General features: G+C 46.2%; 1 protein-coding gene across 4 annotated transcripts in view; it reads left to right on the top strand.

Moving 5' to 3' along the window:
- The first annotated feature begins 62 nt into the window (after nt 1–62).
- Nucleotides 63–8,723, top strand: part of ARMH1 (armadillo like helical domain containing 1) — a 60,662-nt gene continuing 52,001 nt past the window's right edge. For 2 of the 4 annotated variants that reach the window (XM_070468270.1, XM_020897465.2), the window contains exon 1: nt 63–383. The gene's annotated coding sequence lies outside the window, so the exon portion shown is untranslated. The remainder of the gene's footprint in view (nt 384–8,723) is intronic. The other 2 variants (XM_020897466.2, XM_020897464.2) reach the window with 2 other exon arrangements.

Below are 8,723 nucleotides of genomic sequence, written 5' to 3'. Positions count from 1 at the left end.
GCTCTGTGACCTCTATCCCTGGCAACCACCGAGTGTCTCTCGGAGCCTCTCGCCGTACCCCGCTTGCTAGGCCCTGGCAACCATGCCCCGCCCTGCTCTATCTCTGGCCCCCGGCCATTGGCTAGCTCGCTTTGTCTGGATTAGGTATTGGCCAGCTAAGGCGCCTGTTAGGAAGAGTCCCCACCCTCCCGTGTAGGTAAGGGGGTCTGTGGGAGAGTTGCGTTTTCTAGGGATCAGAAGGGTTTCCCTTCTTAACCGAGTCTTATCCTACCGAACGGACAACAGTGCCCTTTGACTTGCATCATCTAGCTTCTTCCACCGACCTCTACCAACCGCAGCTCCGAGGGATGGAGGTAGAAAAACCATACAAAACGGCCACAGTGGTGCGTGCCAGCCCGTGGTCCACCCAGTTGGTCGAGGCTGATTTTGAGTGGTGGGATGGGTAGAATGCAAAGGAGGTGCTATCTTCTGGAGAAGACTTTGGAGAGTGCCCTGGTCGTGCGCGACATAAGGGGTTAGGGAGTAAAGTTTTCTTAAATTTATCCACGCACTTAAAAAATATTTACTTACCATCTGTTACATAAGCGGGCTCTAGTTAGGATTGTTTTTGACCCTGACGTCCGTAAATCTCCTGGAGAAGGGAAAGGCTGCCCACTCCAATATTCTGGCCTGGAGTATTCCCTGTACAGTCCATGGGGTCGCAAAGAGTCGGACACGACTGAGCAACTTTCACTTCGCTTCACTTCCGTAATTCTTAAAAGGAGAGGGAGAGAGACCGCGCGTGAACCAGCTCTAATACTATGCGAGGGATAAATACTACAAGAAGAGCAGACCCTAAGGATTTTAGGAGGTCAGATTGAGAAGGGGAATTTATGGCAGTGCAGATGGCTCTTGAGCTGGGCTTTGAAAGACTTGTGGAGACATGAGTCCTTGCATGGCTCAAAGAGGAAAGTGAGGGGTTGGTGCCAGGAACTCTGAGCATCTTCTGGCCAGAGGAGAGACTAATGGGAGAGCAACCTTGGAAGAATAGGTAGGCCCAGATTCTGGAGGGTCTTTGATGCCACACTCAACCCTGAATTTATGGGTAGATCTTACTGATGGAAAAATATTTCCAATGCATTTTATGCCACCGAGCACCAGAGCTTAGTCTTTATTCTAAGGACAATGGGGAGGCTGCAGAGGTTTAAACAAAAGAGTAACAATCAGATTAATGTTTTAGAAAGATCAATGAAAAGAATGGATTGGAGACTGGGAGAAGGAGGGAGACCAGTTTAGGACATTGTTTCAGTCATGTGAAAGGATTATGGTGGCCTGAAGCGTGGAGAGGTAACAGGATTGAAGAGAAGGATGGATTCCTTAGACACTTATGAGTTTAAAAGAACTGGACTTGGTGACTGGTTGGATGTGGGGTAAGTAGGAAAAGTGAAGAATGTCTAAATTCCTGTCTTGGGCAAACCTAAAGGAGAGTTGTTAGGAAAGAGTTAGTTCTGGGCATGGTGAGTTTGAGGTGCCAGTGGAATATCCAAGTGGAAGTGTCCAGGAGGCAGCTGAGTATGCCTGACTGGAGTTTGCAAGATACGATCTAAACTGGAAATTAAAATATTTAGTCTGTAGTGTCTTAAAGATGGCAGTCACACACTGGACTGATTTGTTTGGCTTGCCTGGAGAGTCTGCGTAGAGAAAGAAGAGAAGGTCCAGTGGCTAAGACTCCATGCTCCCAGTGCAGGGGACCTGGGTTTGATCCCTGGTCAGGAACTAGATCCCACATGCCACAATAAAGAGTTTTCATGCTGCAGCTAAAGATCCCTCATGCCACAACTGAGCATGCAGGAGTTTATTTCTTCGGGCAGCCAAAGAAATAAACATTTTTAAAAGAAGAGAGAGCCTAGGACAGAACCCTGAGAAGCACCTGTGTTTGAGGTTCTGGCGAAGGAGAATGAATCTGCAAAGGTAATTGAGGTGAAGTATCTACAGTTCAGTTCAGTCGCTCAGTTGTGTCCGACTCTTTGCGACCTCATGAATCGCAGCACGCCAGGCTTCCCTGTCCATCACCAACTCCCGGAGTTTACTCAAACTCATGTCCATCGAGTTGGTGATGCCATCCAGCCATCTCATCCACAATTGTTCATTAATCAGTAGTAGAACGTGCTTTTCCAGTAACCAAGGAGAAAAATGTTAAAGGCTGATTACTAATCAAGATAAATAAAATCTAAAAAGATTCACTGAATTTAGAAACAAGGAAGTGGTTGTAAAGGCAGTTTCAGTGGAACTGCAGGAGCAGAGGTCAAATTACATTGAGCTGAAAAGTAAGTGGGAAGGTAAGGAAGTGAAGACTATACTTTCAAGAAGTTTGGCTCTTTAGGAGAAGAGAGAGGTGATAGCTGGAAGGAGAGACAGGTTTTTATTCATATGGGAGAAATGAGGTTGGTATGGATCCAGCAAAGAGGAAGAAGATTATAGGGAAGAGGAAATAACAGAGTGGTGCCCGCAGGTAAAGAATAAGGTTGGGGATCCAAAGCATTGATGGCAGAATTCACTTCGAGGGATATCTGCCTTGTGACACAAAGGAAGTATGTAAGACTAGTACAATAGTAGATTTGGTAGCAGGAAGTTGAGAAAATTCATGTTTGGTGGATTCTATTTTTTCTGTGTAGTAGGACCATGGTATTAGCCAGGGAGAGAGAGGTTGGAGATGGAGTGCAAGATTTGAGATGAGCAGAGGAGGATTGAAATAGCTGCCTTGGAGAATGGAAGTAGGTTGACTGGGCTAGCCTACAGATTTCTGGGAAGTTATGAGCCCTGTTGAGGTTCAGTTCAGTTCAGTCACACAGTCGTGTCCAACTCTTTGCAACCCCATGGACTGCAGCACGACAGGCCTCCCTGTCCATCGCCAACTCCTGGAAGTTTACTCAAATTCATGTCCAAGTCAGTGATGCCATCCAACCATCTCATCCTCTGTTGTCTCCTTCTCCTCCTGCCTTCAGTCTTTCCCAGCATCAGGGTCTTTTCAATTGAGTCAGTTCTTCGCATCAGGTAGCCAAAGTATTGGAGTTTCAGCTTCAGCATCTGTCCTTCTCTTGAGGTTGGAGACCATTAATTTATTGCAACAGCAGTCTGCATGGTTGTGTGCTATGTATTTTTCCCCCAACAATATTTGGCCATCTACTGGTGGGTGCAGAAAGGTGAATTAAGTTGATCTAAGTTTGAATTTTATCAGGTGGATGAAGTGGAAGGACAAAGGACAAGGAAGTTGAGGATCCTGGCGAAAGAGTGATTGAGATGGTGGACCATAGACCCTAAACTGCATAGGAGATTATAAAAGTGTTATGGGCTGGAGGTCCCAGTGAAATCAGAGAACCCAGATCTTGGAAATAGTTGAATGAAAGAATTATATTCACAAAGTGGAATAATGAAGTTTGAGTAGTTTCAGGTGATGACAAGGTCCAGGGTGTGGCCACGGTAGTAGGGTGCCAAAATGGAGTACAGAAGACAGCCAGGATGTTGATATGGCCTTTGAAATCTGCTGCCCTCCCCCCGCCCCTGCCAGGTGATGGCAAAACTTGAAGAGGGGAAAGGGAGGAGGATGCTTGTGAGCCAAGTACCAAAGTCCTTGATGAATATAGCAGGTTGTTCTGTAGTCTGTAGGTGACAGCAGGAGGAGGGGCAAAGGTCAATACAGCTGAATGGCATGATGCTAAAGTAGCAAGTGTTTTCACAAAGAACAGGTAGAGTAAAGTCTACAAGCAATAAATGCTGGAGAGGGTGTGGAGAAAAGGGAACCCTCTTACACTGTTGATGGGAATGCAAATTAGTACAGCCACTATGGAAAACAGTGTGGAGATTTCTTAAAAAGCTGGAAATAGATCTGCCATATGACCCAGCAATCCCACTTCTGGGCATACACACCAAGGAAACCAGATCTGAAAGAGACACGTGCACCCCAATGTTCATCGCAGCACTGTTTATAATAGCCAGGACATGGAAGCAACCCAGATGCCCATCAGCAGACGAATGGATGAGGAAGCTGTGGTACATATACACCATGGAATATTACTCAGCCATTAAAAAGAATTCATTTGAATCAGTTCTAATGAGATGGATGAAACTGGAGCCCATTATACAGAGTGAAGTAAGCCAGAAAGATAAAGACCATTACAGTATACTAACACATATATATGGACTTTAGAAAGATGGTAACGATAACCCTATATGCAAAACAGAAAAAGAGACTCAGATGTATAGAACAGACTTGTGGATTCTGGGAGAAGGCGAGGGTGGGATGTTTCAAGAGAACAGCATTGAAACATGTATATTATCTAGGGTGAAACCGATCACCAGCCCAGGTTGGGTGCATGAGACAAGTGCTCGGGCCTGGTGCACTGGGAAGACCCAGATGGATCGGGTGGAGAGGGAGGTGAGAGGGGGGACCGGGATGGGGAATACATGTAAATCCATGGCTAATTCATTTCAATGTATAACAAAAGCTACTGTAATGATGTAAAGTAATTAGCCTCCAACTAATAAAAATAAATGGAAAAAAAAATCTAAAAAGCAATAAATGCTGGAGTAGGTAAAAAAAAAAAAAAAGAACAGGTAGAGTAGCAACTGAGGTGGGCTTTGGTAGGGAGACCTTAGCCCCTCTCCCAGCCCTGAGATCCCTGGGATGTAAAAGTGTCAGCGGCCTTCTCCAGGATGAGCTATGCAGAAATGGTGCCCGGAGGAAGACCCAGCTTTCGGGGTAGGCTGGAGCTGAGCAGAGCAAGTGTGGAGCCGCGAAGGAGCTAAGGATGGGGGAGACTTTGCTGATCAGGAACAAAAGATTTGAGGGCAGAGTAAGAAGTTTGGAAGGGAAGGAAAGGCAAGAAATCAGGTCCAGGAGGATGAAGCATAGAGCAGAACTTGGGCAGGAGACTCTGGTTGACCTAAATAATTTATATCTTGGGGGAGAGCATGAGGGAATGCCTGCATAGTGGAACCAGAGGCAGAATTGAGTCTGGGACGAGGAAAAGGGGGTCTGTGGGTAGAGAATGAGGGTAAGTATGGGCAGCTGGTGAAGGCAGAGGGTTTTGCAGGAAAGTGATAGGCAAAATGGTCTGTGGAGAGAGGATTGAGGGAATGGCAGCTGACTGTGGGGAAGAGATGGGGGCATATGGAGTCTGTGGGGAGCTGGTGGGTAGCAGAAGGGGTGTGTGAAGAGGGCATGAGTAGGGAGCAGAAGGAAGAACGTCTATGAAGAGAATGTGACATTGTAGTGCATTTGGCCCTAAGAGGGAGGTGAAGGCCAGGACACCCCGGGCATGAAGTCTGGAAGAAGAATGTTTCTCTCTCTCCCTCTACATCTGTCTTCTCCCTCCATCTCTCCCTCTCTCTCTCTGAATGAGGAGCTGAGAGTGAGGAGTAGGACTGGGAGAGGCCTCCGTCCATTCTGCAGGTGGAACCAGCAGGAACAGGAGAGAGTGACTGCCTTGTCTCCAAGGCCATGTGAGGACAGGGAGCCAGGCTGGCAGCCCATGTCCTGGAGGCCTCTTGCTTTTTGAAATATGTCTTATGATTTAGGAGGACAAAAAAAGCCCTCTGAGAAATTTTATTTAGAAACAAGACCTAGTGACCTTCTGATTTTTAATACCTCTTCCCTCTTGTTGTTAAGGACCTTTTGCTTAGTACAAGAGCTGGGGGTTTTGAGGTTTCTATGATTTTCGTTTCCCGGCATGAAGAAGAACCATTTGGCTGCTATAGAAATGATTTATGGATGAGTCTAGATTTATTAATCACCTCTGAAGATGGAGAGGAAATTAAAAACAAAGAGACCACTCTGGGCTGAAGACAAAGTAGGTTTGTCGTCCTTGCAGAAGACCTTGCCAAGGTTAGAAGGCCACAGACAAACCAATTTGGACGGGGCCTCCTAATCCAGATTTTAATTTCATGTGCTTTGATTTTTTCAGACCATTTTCTCTCCAAGGTAAAATCATGACCATTTTAATTGGCTGCCACTTACAGAGGGATTCCAATAAGCCTGATGGCACATGTATATTTTTCTCTGGCATTCCGGGTATTCTCTGGTTCTTATGATCAAGCTGGTGAAACTGACTTTTACTGCATTCTGCATGCCATGATCAGTTGACTATAAATTAAATCCTCTTCTCCAAAAGCCATTTTCCATTAGTGCTAATTTGTTTGCTTCTCATTTCCACTGATCATTAGAGTCTCTGGTTGTGAGCACCAAATTGGAAATGATTTCTTTGACATTTCAAAAAATTTTCTACTCTTCTTGAATGCCATTTGGCTGTAGCTAAAGAACATTATGGTTTGCAGAGGAACAGTTCACTCCAATTACAATTTAACTGACCGTTCATGGCACTGAATCCCTCTCCTTAGTGTCCAAAGATGACACCGCTGCTGACATTGCTATTTCCTGTCGTAGCTGTAAAATGCCTCATAGACTTTGCACCGGCCTTCTTGGATGGGAATCTGCCACTCTGCACATGGCAGCTTTGGGAAGTTGGTGGTTTTATGGACCTACATATCATGAACATTCAGACATAACCATCTAAACGGGAGCTGACTGATTTCTTCACTCATTCATCCAGCGAGCATTTATTAAACATCTACTTTGTGCCAGGCCAGGCCCTGGGGACACAGCGACAGGGAGGACCAATCCTGCCCTTGAGGAACTCACACTCTAGTGGGAGTGATGGTGAAGTTTTACAGCATAGCAGGAGAAGAGTGGCAGATGTAGAACCACACACCTGAGAACCCCTAGCTGTCTCGGGGAATTGTGTCAGGGCAGAAAGGAGCCTGGCTATTCCCTGATGGCAGAGCAGGCTTGAGATACAAGAGGGCCCTGGAAGGGCCTGGGGAATTGAGAAGTTGGTGCCGGTTGCAATGTGGAAGTGACTGTTCATGAGGCTAGGCTGGGGTCAAGTTATAAAGGACATTTTACGCTACATTGAGTGTAAACTTTATTCTGTAGGCCAGAGGGGGAAATCTGGAGATAAAGAAGGAAGGAAGTATAGAAGCTTGAAGGAAAGTCTTTGTTTCTGTTTTATGTTGGGGTTGGCAAAGATTGGAATAAGTATAAGAGAAAGGAGAGGAGGTGGAGAGACTGAAGATGGAGGAGCAGAATCTAGCACACACAGTGAAGCTGGGTGCCCGCGCGATGAGGTTAAGTGTAGGGGGAGAGGAAGTTCCCTGGTGGCCTAGTGGTTAGGATTCTGGGCTTTCACTGCCATGGCCTGGGTTCAGTCCCTGGTCCAGGAACTGAGATCCCACAGGCCATGCGGCCCAGCCAGAAGGAAAAAAAAAAAAAAATGGAAGGAGAGAAGGCAGTTGCTCATGATGGGCTGTTTTCTCTGTGAAGCAGGAAGCAAGGTTATCGGGCATCTTTCCTGACCCCTCCAGCTTCCATACTCCAGTCACCAGGTCCTGCTGCCCCAACCTATATGACATTTCTACTTCTCTCCAGCCCCAGTGTCATCAGCATCTTTTGCCAAGATTAGGGGAACAGCTTCCTAACTACTGCCCCACCTTTAGTCTTGCCCCCTCCTGATCACCTTTCTGCACTGCAGTCAAGATGATATTTCTAGGACAAAGTCATTTCTTGTCACTCTTGACTTCTTGTTGTTATTGTTTAGTTGCTACATCATGTCCGAATCTTTTGAAACCCCTTGGACTGTAGCCCACCGGCTCCTCTGTCCATGGAATTTCCCAGGCAACAATACTTGAGTGGGTTGCCATACCCTCCTCCGGGGGATCTTCCCAACCCAGGGATTGAACCCGTGTATCCTGCATTGGCAGGCAGATTCTTTACTGCTGAGCCATCAGGGAAGCCCACCACTCTGGACTTCAGTCAGTTCAGTCACTCAGTCGTGTCCAGCTCTTTGCAACCCCATGAATTGCAACATGCCAGGCCTCCCTGTCCATCACCAACTCTCGGAGTTCACTCAGACTCAGGCCCATCAAGTCGGTGATGCCATTCAGCCATCTCATCCTCTGTCATCCCCTTCTCCTCCTGCCCCCAATCCCTCCCAGCATCAGGGTCTTTTCCAATGAGTCAACTTTTCGCATCAGGTGGCCCAAGTACTGGAGTTTCAGCTTCAGCATCAGTCCTTCCAATGAACACCCAAGACTGATCTCCTTTAGGATGGACTGGTTGGCTCTCCTTGAAGTCCAAGGGACTCTCAAGAGTCTTCTCCAACACCATAGTTCAAAAGCATCAATTTTTCGGCACTCAGCTTTCTTCACAGTCCAACTCTCACATCTATACATGACCACTGGAAAAACCATAGCCTTGACCAGACAGACCTTTGTTGGCAAAGTAATGTCTCTGCTTTTTAATATGCTATCTAGGTTGGTCATAACTTTCCTCCCAAGGAGTAAGCATCTTTTAATTTCATGCCTGCAGTCACCATCTGCAGTGATTTTGGAGCCAAAAAAAATAAAGTCTGACAGTTTCCAGTGTCTCCCCATCTATTTCCCATGAGGTGATGGGACCAGATGCCATGATCTTAGTTTCTGAATGTTAAGCTTTAAGCTAACTTTTTCACTCTCCTCTTTCACTTTCATCAAGAGGCTTTTTAGTTCCTCTTCACTTTCTGCCATAAAGGATGGTGTCATCTACATATCTGAGGTTATTGATATTTCTCCCGGCAATCTTGATTCCAGCTTGTGCTTCTTCCAGCCTAGCGTTTCTCATGATGTACTCTGCATATAAGTTAAATAAGCAG

This window comes from Odocoileus virginianus, chromosome 5 (genome assembly GCF_023699985.2).
Source record: "Odocoileus virginianus isolate 20LAN1187 ecotype Illinois chromosome 5, Ovbor_1.2, whole genome shotgun sequence".
Classification (NCBI taxonomy): Eukaryota; Metazoa; Chordata; class Mammalia; order Artiodactyla; family Cervidae; genus Odocoileus; species Odocoileus virginianus.
The sequence above is the reverse complement of the archived record's forward strand: the minus strand, read 5'-3'. Positions and strand labels throughout refer to the sequence as shown.